Source organism: Schistocerca americana, chromosome 3 (assembly GCF_021461395.2).
Source record: "Schistocerca americana isolate TAMUIC-IGC-003095 chromosome 3, iqSchAmer2.1, whole genome shotgun sequence".
Classification (NCBI taxonomy): domain Eukaryota; kingdom Metazoa; phylum Arthropoda; class Insecta; order Orthoptera; family Acrididae; genus Schistocerca; species Schistocerca americana.
Genome location: NC_060121.1, coordinates 503,093,615 through 503,109,127, shown reverse-complemented (window position 1 = coordinate 503,109,127; position 15,513 = coordinate 503,093,615).

The following is a 15,513-nucleotide window of genomic DNA, read 5'->3' as shown; positions in this document are numbered from 1 at the left end:
ATTGATCAATGTCTCGGAGTTTTCCGCTTTGTTTCAATCTGTTCCAAGTTTTCAATGCTGATATGAGCTTTGGTAGTACCAAAAACTGCCACGTAATTCAAAAATAACTTGCTAAAACTATACATACGTACATAAATTATGTAAAGAAGGGGTTCTAGAAAGTACCAGTAAGAGTAGCAGTTTTTATCAACCGTTGATAACTTTTACGATGTTACTGGGTATGTCGTAGTATTACAGTTTAAGAACAAGAAAATTATACACACTTACAGGCCTAATTTCACAAGGCCAAGAAAGGTTGTCAGAGGTGCAGTCAACAGTGGGGTTTAGATAACGTGGAGAAATTTAGAGAACCGAAGTAAAACCTAAATGAGTGTCGCTCGAGGTAGATTAGAACCTCCATTCTCCCAAATACAAGTAAAGCAGCAGCAGCCGGACAAGACGCAAGCAGCAACAGGGAAGTACCCAATTTTTTGAAATTTTATGAGTTCCTAACCAGGAGCAAATTATATAGTTTCATATTTGTACTTTGGTACTTTAGTGTCACGAATTTCTGCATGTCAGTTTAATGTTTGATAGACACGATTCCGTTTCTGTCGGAAAGTAAACCAATTTTGTGGCATATTATAAGTTCCTAATAAGGAACGAATCTTTTAGTCTGAGTGCTTCGGTAGTGTAGTTTAAGAAGTCATGCCTGTTAATCTAATTTACTAGACCCAGTTCTCGTGTTTACGCCAGTGTCTACAGTAGAGTTCTGCTTCTTTTGTCTGTGTAGTGTAGTTTACCAAGGTCTTAAGTATGGACAGGGACTGTGATTGCTGTGTGCGGATGTGAGCCGAGTTGGTGACATTTCGCACACATCTGCAGGCTGTGATGGTTTCGGTTACGCAAATTGAGGCAGCAGTGAATGGGCATCTCTGTTGCGAGCCGGTCGTGTTGGCCCAACGAACGGTCAGTCCGCCTATTTGCTGCTCGCAGTGAGGTTGAATTCCTACCTGTGGTCCAGTGAGAGGTCAACTATGGGCGTGGCAGGCGACGAAAGACTTCCCAGACACCCGAACGTAAGGTCTTCCCCGATAGTCTGACAAACAAGTTCCAAGTGCTGTCTGTGGTTGACATTGTCTCTCAGCCACATGCAGTCGCCTGTCCTGTTTCAGAGGAAACCTCACAGCCCGCAAGATCTGGGCAACCACAGAGGGTGGTATTATTGGTAGTTAGGAGCTCCAATGTTAGGCGCTTTTTTCCCTAGGGATATGGCTATCAAGGTGGGGAAAAAGCCAATGTGCACTCCATATGCATATAGGGTGGAGTCATTCCAGATGCCGAAACGGGTCCTTCCATATCCCATGAAGAGCACTGGCGGATCACGTCGGTACCAATGATATGTGTCGCTTTCAATCGGAAGTGATTCTCTCTGGGTTCGAGTGGTTATCAGAAGTGGTAAAGGCTTGCTTGCGATATGAAACGTGATGAAAGCAGTGCTCACCATTTGCAGCGTAGTCGACAGGACCGATTGCGAACGTCTGGTGCAAAATCGAGTGGATGGTCTGAGTCAGAGGCTCACATGGTTCTGTGACCATCTAGCCTGCAGATTCCTCGACTTGCGGCGTGAGGTGGTGTGGTCCCGGGTTCCGCTCAATAGGTCAGGAGTCCATTACACGCAGGAGGCGGCTATGTGGGTAGCAAGGGTGTGTGCCGTGAACTGTGCAGTTTTTTAGGTTAGAGGGTCTCAGGGAAACACAAAGGGCTTGAGTCTCAAAGGTTGCAGGTGGAACATAGGAAGAACACAGATCTAGGAACTATCGGTATACCAAATGTAAATTGACGTAGCTGTGGTGGGAAATCACCAGAGCTACAAGCACTAATAGAAAGCGCTGATGCTCATATCGTTGTAGACACTGAAAGTTGGCTAAATCCGGAGATAAGTTCAGCCAAAATATTTGCGAAGGACGTAACGGTGTTCAGAAAGGATAGGCTAAACACAAATTGGCAGTGGTGTGTTTGTTGCTGTTAGAAGTAGTTTATCTTGTAACTAAATTGAAGTAGATAGTGCCTATTACCGACTCCAAACTCAGATGTCAAATTGCTGGAAGGTTCAAAGAAAACTTGAGTCTAATTTCAAACACATGCCCAACACGTACAGTTTTAGTTGATGGTGACTTCAATTGCTGGCCGGTGTGGCCGAGCGGTTCTAGGCGATACACTCTGGAACCGTGAGACCGCTACGGTCGCAGGTTCGAATCCTGCCTTGGGCGTGGATGTGTGTGACGTCCTTAGGTTAGTTAGGTTTAAATAGTTCTAAGTGCTAGGGGACTGATGACCTCAGCAGTTAAGTCCCATAGTGCTCAGAGCCATTTGAACCGTTTTTTTGACTTCAATTTATCCTCAATATATTGGAGAAAATACATGTTTAAATCTGGGAGGTACGCATAAAACACCATCCGAAATTGTACCAAAGGCATTCTCTGAAAATTATTTTGAACAGTTAGTTCAGGAGGTCACTCGAATAGTAAACGGTGAAAACACAATTGACCTCTTAGCAACAAATAAACCCGAGCTAATGATGGGCATCACAACGGATTCAGGTATTATTGAACACTGGGTTATCGTAGTGAGACTGAATACCGTAACTCCCAAATCGTCCAAAACTAAACGAAAAATGTATCTATTTAACAAAAAGTAGATAAAAATTCGTTTGACGACTTCCTGAGAAACAGGCTCCAGTGCTTCCAAATTAACAATACAAGTGTAGACCAAGGGCCGCTTGAAATCAAAGGAACAGTATCGATGGAAATTAAGAAATTAATACCAAATAAATTAACAAAAGACAGAGTTGATCTTCCTTGGTACAAGAAACTAGTCAGGACACTGTTGCAGAAAAAACGAAAAAAGCATACCAAATATAAACGAAGGCAAAAACCTCAAGATTGGCGATCTTATACAGAATCTTGAAATTTAGTGCTGATTTCAATGTGAGATGCTTCCAATAGTTTCCACGATGAAACTTTGTCTCGAAACCTGACAGAAAATCCAAAGAGATTCTGGTCGTATGTGAAGTATGTTAGCGGCAAGACACAATCAATGCGTTCACTGCGCGACACCAATGGAAATACTACCGATGACAGTCTGCTAAAGCAGGGTTACTAAACCCAACCTTGGGAAATTCCTTCACCAAATAAGACGAAGTAAATATCTCGGGACTCGAATCAGGAACAGCTGCCAACATGAGTAACTTAGGAATGGATATTCTCGAAGTAGTGAAGCAATTTAAATCCCTTAATGAAAGCATGTCTCACTGGTCGGAAGAGTCGTAACCAAACACTGGAAAGTTGCACAGGTCGCACCAATATTCAAGAAAGGCAATAGGAGTAATCCACTTTTTTATTAATTTATTTCACCTCCAACATGTGTGTGTAGTAGCCATTTAAAACACTTTCTTACAGTGTAAGCTGAATTGAACGAAGAGAATACATAAATACATGTTTACAGCTATAAGACCTGAAGGTGTCACAATTTCCTCACAATAAATTGTTAACAATCACTTCGTAAAGGCGAATGTCGGTAGTAAACGGGAAATAATAAACTGACTGAGGAAGTTTGTATCCCATAGTCAGCAATGTCTTCAAAACGTCCAGTCATTCACAGTCTAATTTGGAATACGGAAACAAGATGTGGTTTAGATGAGCTTCCGACCAAGAACTGCACTCACATGGAGAAGAACCGTAAATGTTAACTCGATGTAGAGGAAAAGAAACCTGGTTGAAGCAGATTCGAACGACAGTGGGAATCATTGGCAAGTACAGCTGCGTCCTCCTAAAGCACGGCCTTGTAGGATTTCGAGGTTGCAGCACCGCGTAATAACCACCTACCATTTGGTGGGACACGTTTCACATCTCTTGCCATTGATGTTAACCGCAGTACTTGACCTCACTTAAGTTGTCTGTGTACAGTAATTTCGAATGAAGGACAGTGCCTTTAGATACAGTTTGCTTCGCTAATAAGTCAAATTCCTCATTACTGTGGATGCCACAATGGGAACGTAGCCACAGCAAATGAGTTGTCTGCCACCTATGAGGGTGATCAGCTTATGGAATGTGCAAAAGGGGCTTTTGAAACTTTTTGGCTAACGAAACACTGAATTGTAATCACTCCAGAATTACTGTTATGTTTCTCAAGCCTAGACGTCATCAGCACCGTCAATAAACAGGCATTTCCGGACACACATAACCCCCACAGCGTGACGGCCAACCTGTGAGCAGTCCAGTGACGTCAGCGCACGTCCCAGTCTTTTGTTTCCAGCGGCTCCGCTCTCTCCACTCCACCCCTCCACCTCATTCCAGCAGGGTGGGAAGACCGACTAAAGGATGAAGGAGTTAGGACCTCCTCGAGTGCTCTTTCACCCCTACAAACCATTAACCCATTACAGGTGGACGCTATAATTATCCATTACAATCTAATTTCATAGTCTAATAGACGGTGCGGCAGCCGTGTGTACAGCTGTGGAGGCGCGGAGACGTGTGAGCTAATGCGATGCGCACGATTTCCCGCCGATAGCAGCACCCCGGCCCGGCCGCGGTCGAATTAACCGGGCGCCACGCTGCCTCACGTCACGGGGACCGCCCTGTCTTTCGCAACGGGCTCGCTAACTTGTTCAGCCACGATGGATTCATCACAGCCGCCGCCGCGATCCGTTCTGCAACCTACGCCTCTCTGCAAACTGCATACGCTAGCACTCACTTTTGAAAGCAATTCAAAAAGAAAGATCCGCTTTGCAATCTGTAAAAAGAAGACTGAAGGTGCAGAAATCTAACACCTCTAGAAGCACAACTGCTACATGTATATCTTATGGCTGGATACAAAAGTTGAATTATACCGTTGTACCATTATATCCTACATTTACAGATTCTTTCATCACCTCTTTGTAGAACAATTTCATGCTTAAAATTGAAAAACATACTGTGTTTTTGTTCTAATGATATTTGTATATTTCGAATCGGTTTTCAGCTTTTTGGACCACAGTCAGGAAACCGCTGACAAGGTTGTTGTGGAAGCAATTCGGTTATTTCTTGTTGTTGATATTTTTTGCGACCTGTCTAAGGCAATTAACTGTGCAAATCATAATATTTTCCTAGACAAATTGAAGTATTGTGGGATTGATGGTTGGCCAACCAATGGATAATGTCATATCTAACTAAAAGACTGCAGAAAGTTGTACTTAGTAACTCAGCCAATACATTCCAGGGACGCAATTCTGACTAGGGAAACATCACGCATGGTGTTCCCTAAGGCTCAGTCTTAGGCTCACTATTGTTCCACATATATCAGGTAGTTATAATTAAACTTCACTTATTGAACACGTTATAACACGGAAACTACCGTACGAGTACCAAACTTAGTAGCATTAATGTGCAGAGTATGGGGTGCACGATTTCCATGCAGCACAGCACCACCGTTCGGTTCCAACTATGGCCACCAGGTGCCGTTATCAGTCATCGTGACTCATATCAAAACAACAGTAATGCAGCAGCTGCACTTCGAGAATATCGCCGGCTGAAAGGCTTGCGGATGGGTCCACGTTCTCCACCTGCTGTGCGGAGGGTGACGAAGAAGTTTGAATCAACTGAAGAACTGAGCGTCGCTTCGGGAAGAGACCTACGACCGGATACACCACAGGTGGTTGATGAAATTGTTGTTGCTATGGTAGAAAACGCTGCGCGCAATTCTCAATTGTCAGGCAGCGCGCGTGCTGCGTCACGACAGTTGAACATCCCGTGGTCCACTGTAGGGAAGGTTATTCGAACCGTTCTCAAATGTTAGCCGTACGAGATCCATATCGTACAGCAGCTTGCACCACAGAACCCACAACGACGTCTTGACTTTGCTCTCCAATTTTTCTCAAGGTGAACACACTTAATTTCCGAGTGTGAGATCTTCACCTCCAGCCAGTGTGCATGAAATTCCTCTGTGTGGTGAACGTGTCCTCATATGGTATGACTTCATCGCTACTTTCATCATTCGCCCACCCTTTTTTTAAACAGGTTGGTGATCAAGGACCAAAGACGTGCTATGTGGCTGCGATATGCTTCGCAAGAGTCTCATGCCAGTCTTACAAGAGAGAGACGTACTGAACTTAACAGTTTTCATGCGAGATTGGGCCCCACCGCACACCACTCGTGAAGTTCACCTGCTTCTCCGAAACACGTTCTGGAATGATCGATTTCTCAGCCGATAGTTTCCAAATGCTTGGCCGGCGCAATCACCTGATGTCACATCCTGAGGTTTCTGGTTGCGGGGCTACCTGAAGGGAGGGGTTACTAGTGTACCATTCACACATGCGCTGATCCGAAGCGTACCATAGCAAGAGAGATAGCTGGCATACCTACGGACATGCTTCGTTCTGTTGTGCAGAATGCAATTCTGCGCTTTCAGACTCTTCTGGACACTGATGGGCTCCATACTGAGTCCCTCTTGCAGCAGTAGTGTTACCGGTAAGCACTGGTATGTTGTACCGTATCAGCAAATTAAAAGCATTTCAGTTGAACTGACTCTGCATTATATCTCTTCCCCATGTCCTTTCCATTAATGCTACCAAGTTTGGTCCTCGTACGGTAATTACCTTCCGTGTTATAAAGTATTAATAGGGAAAGTTTAATTACAACCACCCGGTATGTAACGATCTTCCGTCTAATATACAAGTAAAATTAGTTCTTTTAGCAGGTGACACTAGTATTCTAATCAATCCAAGCATACACACAGAAACAGAAGAAATGGCAAACAATGGTCTTTAAAGCATTGTTGACTAATTTTCTGTGAATGGTCTTCCCTCAAACTTCAGTTCTTCATATCTAGAAGTACTAAACCAATGATAAGTGTGATTTGGTGAGTAAATAACGAGTAGGGTGGGAACTTGAAATTTATTAGGTACCTATATTGTTGAGAGTTTAAACTGGAAAAAGCACATTTTGGTACTCCTAAGTCCAATTAGTTGGAGCCACATTTGCACTTAGAATTATTTCAAAACTCGGGGATAGTCAAATCAGTAAGTTAACAGATTCTGCAAAGTTTTATTCAATAATGTCATACGGATAAATGTATGGGGATAACTCATCTTTAAGAATGAAAGTATTCGTTGCTGAGAAACGTGCTGTAAAAGCAATATGTGGTGCTCGCATATGATAAATTGTAAACATCTATTTAAGAGGTTAGGCGTTCTCACTATTGTTTCAGGTTACATTTATTCCCTCATGAAGTTTGTTGTAAATAATCCACCACAATTCAAAAGGAACTGTGGTGTACATATTACAATACCAAAAGGCAAAAGGCACTGAGGTCGTGTTTATCACAAAAAGGGTGCACAATGCTGCAACTAAAGTTACCCTGGGGAGTAAAATGTTTGCAAGACGGCGGAGTAAAATATGGAACCAAACTGAAACAGACAACCCTTCCTGTTCTGCAGATCAATTTCTATTATCGTAATGTGTTAAAAATGGTGGCTGGTAAAAACTACTAACTCACATAAAAAAAACTAAAAAAAACCTTATAAATGTTCAGCATGTAGGCGTATTTACAAATAAATTATTAATTTGCCTGGGAATTTAAAATGACTAGTTCCAAATCATTACTATTTATCGCGCAAAATGATCCCTGGAACACGAAACTACCTAACGGTAGCCCAGTAAGCCATAAACCGGTTCGAAATAAAGGAATGTTAGAAAAAGAAGCCACTTGTTTGTTTTTCAACGTTAATTACCGTAACAGTTTTATTTATTTATTTATTCCTTACTCTAGTCATTTTAATCAGCACTTAACGCGTTTTACAATGAGCTTTCTTTCTCATTTCAGTTAACATCAGCATATAATCTTTGCAGACCTCATTCGGGTGACGTAAGGGATTGCTGTTGAGACACTTTTTCAGTAGCAGGTGAAAAATAACGCAGTATTCATCCTAAATGGATCGTGAATTGAAAATATCTCGTAGCTGCGACTTTATTCCGAGTTTCAAAAGAAAAGAAAGCAAGAATAGAAGGAAAAGCAGAACAGTACATTTATAACTGTAAAGCTAATGGATAGATATAGATCATTTGCAAGACATTCTTCTGTGCTGTGACGGCGTCAGTGTGAAATATACCAACGTTTCGGCCACCTGCCATACTGGCCGAAGAGCTGTACATTTTACATCATCGCACCAAGGAATACGAAATGGAAATTGACTCCGGTTGTATACTTACGTCAAGGGATACCTAATGTTGAGCACTGTCTCTCTGTAGCTTAACTGAATGAAGTTTTGACGGACGCTACAATTTCCATTCACAGTCACCTAATTGCTGTTCTGTACGTTTCACCATTTCATTATGAAATGTAGTCCACAAAATGCCTTGTACTTAAAATAAAACCTCAAAAGCAGAAAGAGTAGTAATTGTAGTAACTAAAACAGGAATTATCACGTTTTACATTTGTTTGCGTAGTAGAGAATAATAAAGAAAGTTGCATTTGCATTACAGACTTTGTTGCAGTCGCAAAGAAGAGATAGATAGAGAGAGAGAGAGAGAGAGAGAGTAGAAGAACGTGAGGAAATGGTCAAATGCAGTTAACAACAGAGGAAAGAAGGCGAGATGAGGTGAAGGAAAAAGGAAAAAGAGGGGATGAAGAGAACTGAAGAAAAGATAGTTCGTATGTTTAAGAGTTTAAAAAGAGTAAGAAACACTGTTTCTTAGGGAGAGCTTGCTAGAATCTAAATGAAATTGCTTTGGTCATTGTTAAATCCAACATGATATTTGGTTTTGCCAAGTTTGTGGCGTAAACGTTTCCGGAGACTGAAAATGGAATTGATCAGGACGACGACAACTGGAGACTACTAGGTATGGGGTACCAATCCGGAGACATCCTCTAGATTTCAGCAGTAGTGCGGCTGCCAAAGCCTTGTGCGTAAAGAGCAGTATCACAGTCTTACACGCACAGGGGCGACGCTCTTGCTCGCTCTTGTTACCCACTGCGTTAGCAGAACATCATACTGCTAGGAAAAGGAGGTTGAAGCAACGGCAACAAGTAAAAATAGTTCATTTCTGCGTTTGCTGAATATCCTCATTTGACATGTGATTTAATAAGTCTAATGCGATACAGCGATTAGAAAGAATTATCGCCACAAGCAGGTAAACCATACCAATGTAAAAGGTGTTCTATTTCATTCGTTCTTCACAAGGGTTTTGGTAAAAATTTGCATGGAAACTATTGCTTTATGATGTAATAAGCCAGGACTTCGAATTGGAAATTTGTGTTGGGCCACGGAATGGAACCCGGATTTGTGGCTTGTCGCAAGCAGTCGCCTAAACACTGGGCTACATGAACGATTTCATAGTGCTTTCCACTTCATTTTGTGGCACTGCAGGTTCGTCATCAGATGATGGCTGTTTACAGGATCTTAACATTCTTTTTTATCAAGTGCAGCTCGGTCTGGAAATTGTGACGCCAGTTAAAATAATGCGGTTTACATGAATGTTATTGATGTGTGTAATTCTGGTGCAAATAACCTGCTGTAGTTTAAACTCTCATGTCCATGTGTCATACACTCCGGCCGGTGTGGCCGAGCGGTTCTACGCGCTTCAGTCAGGAACCGGGCGACCGCTACTGTCGCAGGTTCGAATCCTGCCTCGGGCATGGATGTGTGTGATGTCCTTAGGGTAGTTAGGTTTAAGTGGTTTAAGTTCTAGGGGACTGATGACCTCAGATGTTAAGTCCCATAGTGCTCAGAGCCATATGAACCATGCGTCAAATACTCTTCACTGTGCATGGAAAATCAAGACAAAGGTCCATCAGATGTGGTGGACTAGAAGACGTCCAAGAATCACTCTGATGTGTGGCATGTGACGTGCTTAACGTAAAACCGACCGTAGGCCTTGAGCTTCACATAACGTGTATAGTGCCAATAGGTTGGTGCCGTACAGAAGATTGGTAACTAGATCTGCAATGATGACTCTGACTGGTATAACAACATGGCTTCAATTGTTGGACTCGTGTGGCTGTTGGTGGCGTCGATAGGGATGCAGCTCTTCAGCCGAGACCGTTCCACGTGTATAAAATCGAATTTAGCCCCGAGTGCAGGTTGTCCATTCTAAACCCTTGACATAACGTTACACACTCTCGGACACCAGGCCACGTCTCTATCGTTGGGCATTATCATCTGTCAAACCTAACAAGTATGTATGGGGCAGATAAAAGGCGCACATACCATTAAAGGATGTCATCACCATACATTGTATCTGTCAAGCTACCTCTATGAAATACCTTCAACGGCGTAAATGGCGTAAATGCATCTCTAAATATGCCATTCTCGAAGAGAGTGCTTTTCCACGATGTTGGTAAAGGTTGTAACGTACCCGAGCACACGTGACGTCATAAACATGGGTTCTTGTTCCATCTTGCTTCCCTGCTCCTATAACACATGTAACACGCACATATACGTGTTTTGAACCATTAGCTCCATATTTATCAATCATATACAGACTTTCGCTTGACGAAAGATCCGTATCCAAATACTGGAAAGTTGCACAGGTCACTACAATATTCAAGAAAGGTAGTAGGAGTAATCCACTAAATTACAGGCCCATATCATTAACATCGATATGCAGCAGGAGTTTGGAACACATATCGTGTTCGAACATTATGAATTACCTCGAAGAAAACTGTCAACATGGATTTAGAAAACATCTCTCTTGTGAAACACAACTAGCTCTTTTCTCGCATGAAATGTTGAGTGCTCTTGACAGGGAATTTCACATTTATTCCGTGTTTCTGGATTTCCGGAAGGCTTTTGACACAGTACCACACAAGCGGCATGTAGTGAAATTGTGTGCTTATGTGACCAGATTGGTCATTTCCTGTCAGAGAAATCACAGTTAGTAGTAATTGACTCCAGTTAAATAGAAGCGATTTCTGTCGTTCCCCAAGGTAGTGTTATAGGCCCTTCGCTGTTTCTTATCTATATAAATGATTTGGGAGACAATCTGAGCAGCCGCCTTTGGTTGTTTGTAGATGAAGCTGTCGCTTATCTTATAATAAAGTCATCTGAAGATCAAAACAAATATCAAAGCGATTTAGAAAAGGTATCTGCATCGTGCGAAAACTGGCATTTGACCCTAAATAATGAAAAGTGTGAGGTAATCCACATGGGTGCTAAAAGGAATCCGTTAAACTTTGGTTACATGATAAATCAGTCAAATGTAAAGGCCATAAATTCAACTAAATACCTAGGAAGTACAATTAGGAACAACTTAGATTGGAAAGAATGCATAGAAAGTGTTGTGAGGAAGACGAATTAAAGACTGCGTTTTATTGGTAGGACACTTAGAAAATGTAACAGATCTAATGAGATGCTGCCTACAATAGCCTTCCTTGCCTGTCCTCTTTTAGAATACAGCTGCGTGGTGTGGCATCCTTACAGATTGGATTGACAGAGTACATCGAAAAAGTTCAAATAAAGGCACCGGGTTTTGTATCATCAAGAAATAGGGGCGAAAGTGTCAATGAAATGATACTTGATTTCGTGTGGGCATCATTAAAACGAAGGCATTCTTTCCAGAATGAGATTTTCATTCTGCAGCGGAGTGTGCGCTGATAAGAAACTTCCTGGCAGATTAAAACTGCATTCCGGGCCGTGACTCGAACTCGGAACCTTTTCCTTTAGCGGACATGTCCTCTACCATCTGAGCTACCCAAGCACGATTCACGACCCGTCTTCACAGCTTCAGTTCTGCCAGTACCTCGTCTCCTACCTTTCAAACTTCACAGAAGCTCTCCTGTGAAGAAGAGCTTCTGTGAAGTATTACTGAATTAGTGAATCAGTACCTACGGATTACAGTTAGGAACAACCTGAAGTGGAAGCGTCAGACTGAAAAAAATGTGGGGAATGTGAACGAAAGGCAGTGCTTAATTGTCAAAACAATTAGAAGATGAAACAAATCTGCTAAAGAGAAGGCCTACTCGAACATTACGCTTGTCCGTCCCTTTCTGGAGTACTGTTGCGCAGTATGGGATCCTTACCAGTCAGGACTTCAAATGGCTCTGAGCACTATGGGACTTAACATCTATGGTCATCAGTCCCCTAGAACTTAGAACTACTTAAACCTAACTAACTTAAAGACAGCACACAACACCCAGCCATCACGAGGCAGAGAAAATCCCTGACCCCGCCGGGAATCGAACCCGGGCGTGGGAAGCGAGAACGCTACCGCACGACCACGAGATGCGGGCCCAGTCAGGACTGATGAAGGATATCGAAAAATTTCAAAGAAGAGTAGCTTGTTTTGTTCATCGCGAAAAAGGGAAGAGCGTACCTACGTCTCCATCTTTGTCTGCTCTGCAGCTCACACTTAAGAGCCTGCCAAAGCATTCTTCGAACCACTTTCAGATTATTCCCCTATCGTTCCATTCTGGAACAGCGCCAGGATAAAGCGTACATTGAAATGTTTCAATGCGAACTCTAATTACTCTTATTTTTATTACTCTGATCATTTCCCGCCATGTATCAACGAAACAATTTCGCTGTCAGAGGTAGAAGTTGTTGATTCAAATGTAGTAACAAATCTCGCCGCAAAGTAAAACGATTTTCTTTCAATGAATGCCCACCACAACACCTGTTCCACATTTGCGACACTCTGTCACCTATTTCACGACAGTAGAAAACGAGCTGCCCTTCTTTCAACTTTTCGATGTCTTCTTCCAATACTATCAGGTACGGATCTCATATATCACAGAAATATTCCAGAAGATGACGGAAAAGCGATCGTAGGCAGTCTCTTTAGTAGACCAGTTGCATCTTTTAACTGTTCTGACAACAAAGCGCAGTTTCAGATTCGCCTTTCCCACTACATTATCTGTGTGTTCGTTACCATTTAAACTGCTCGTAATTGTAATAACTAGGTATTTAGTTGAATTGACAAGCCTCAGATTTTAATCTATCGTGTAATTGAAATTTAACTCATTTTTTTAAGTAGAGATGTGGACGAATTCACATTTTTCATTATTTAGAGTCAGCTGTCACGTTAAGCACCGTGCAGATACACTATGTGAAAAAAGTGTCCGAACACCCCCCAAAAACATACGTTTTTCATATTAGGTGCATTGTGCTGCCACCTACTGCTAGGTACCCCATATCAGTGACCTCAGTAGTCATTAGACATCGTGAGAGAGCAGAATGGAGCGCTCTGCGCTACTCACGGACTTCGAAAGTGGTCCGGTGATTGTCATACGTCTGGACGCGAGATTTCTACACTCCAAGGTCCACTGTTTCCGATGTGATAGTGAAGTGGAAGGGACACGTACAGCACAAAAGCGTACAGGCTGACTTCGTTTGTTGACTGACAAAGACAGCCGACAGTTGAAGCAGGTCGTAATGTGTAATAGGTAGACACCTATCCAGGCCATCACACAGGAATTCCCAATTGCATCAGGATCCGCTGCAAATACTATGACAGTCAGGCGGGAGGTGAGAAAACTTGGATTTCGTGGCCGAGCGGCTGCTCATAAGCCACACATCACGCCGGTAAATGCTAAACGACACCTCGCTTGGTGTAAGTAGCGTAAACATTGGACGATTGAACAGTGGAGAAACGTTGTGTGGAGTGACGAATGACGGTACTCAATGCGGCAATCTGATGGCAGGGTATGGGTATGGCGAATGCACGGTGAACGTCATCTGCCAGCGTGTGTAGTCCCAACAGTAAAATGCGGAGGCGGTGGCGTTTGGAAATGGTCGCGTTTTTCATGGAGGGGGCTTGCACCCCTTGTTGTTTTGCGTGGCACTATCACAGCACAGGCCTACATTGATGTTTTAAGCACCTTCTTGCTTCCCACTGTTGAAGAGCAATTCTGGAATGGTGACTATATCTTTCAACACGATCGAGCACCTGTTCATAATGCACGGCCTGTGGCGGAGTGGTTGCACGACTATAACATCCCTGTAACGGACTGGCCTGCACAAAGTCCTGACCTGAATCCTATAGAACACCTTTGGGATGTTTTGGAACCCCGACTTCGTGCCAGGTTTCACCGTCCGACATAGATACCTCTCCTCAGTGCAGAATTCCGTGAAGAATGGGCTGCCACTCCCAAGAAACCTTTAAGCAGCTGATTGAACGTATTCCTTTGAGAGTGAAAGCTGTCATCAAGGCTAAGGGTGGGCCAACACCACACTGAATTCCAGCATTACCGATGGGGGGCGCCACGAAATTGTAAGTCGTTTTCTGTCAGATGTCCGAATACTTTTGGTCACATAGTGTAACTTATGGAAATCGTTTTGCAAGTGATGAGTTTGCTAGACAGTATGTTGCAGCAGCATCTGCAAACAATTTAAGAGGGATGCTCATATTGTCTCCTAAATCGTTTTTATGGATTAGGAAGAGCAAAGGGCAACACTTCCTTGGGAAACGGAAGGTGTCACTTATGTTTCACTCGATGAGCGTCTGTCAGTAACTATGAACTCTGATATTTCTGACAGGAAATCAATAATCCAGTCTCACAATTAAAATGATACACCATAGGCAATGAATCTGATTAAAAGTCATTTGCGCCGAATGATGGAATCAATTTGAAATCGCCTGTCGATAGCAGTCATTTCTCCGTGTGAATAAAGAGATAGATGGGTTTCACAAGAACACTATTTTAATCATCCGTTTTCTCTGTTTGTCAATAAACCGTTTTCTTCGAGGTAATTCATAATGTTCGTAACAGCATGCGCTCCAAAATTCTATCGTAAATTGACATCAGTAATATGAATCTGTAATTCATTGGATTACCCTTATTTCCTTCCTAGAGTATTTGTGTGAGCTCTTTAACTTTCTAGTCTTCAGGCACGAATATTTCGTCGAGTAAGCAGCTGTCTGTTGTTGCTAAGTATGGAGCTGTTCTGCCAGCATACTCCGGAAGGAAAGTAAATTAGTTTATAATGTAGCCCAGAGGACTTGCCTTTATTAAGCGATTTAAGTTGCTTCGCTACACTGATGTTGGCAGATGTTCTGGATTCGATTTCTGAAAGATATACTCCGTCCTCTTTGCCGAAGGAATTTCGGAAGACCGTATTTCGTATCTGCAGTTTAGTGTCACTGTCATCGTATTGCGCTGGTATTGCATAATGAGTATATTGTGTCTTGCCACTGGTGTACTTCACACATGGCCACAATCTCTTCTGAGTTTCTGAGAGATTTGGAGGCAGAGTTTCATTGTGGAAACTATTAAAAGTATCTCGGACTGAAGTACGCCCTAAATTTCGAGCTTCAGCAAAATATCGTCAATCATTGATACACTCCTGGAAATTGAAATAAGAACACCGTGAATTCATTGTCCCAGGAAGGGGAAACTTTATTGACACATTCCTGGGGTCAGGTACATCACATGATCACACTGACAGAACCACAGGCACATAGACACAGGCAACAGAGCATGCACAATGTCGGCACTAGTACAGTGTATATCCACCTTTCGCAGCAATGCAGGCTGCTATTCTCCCATGGAGACGATCGTAGA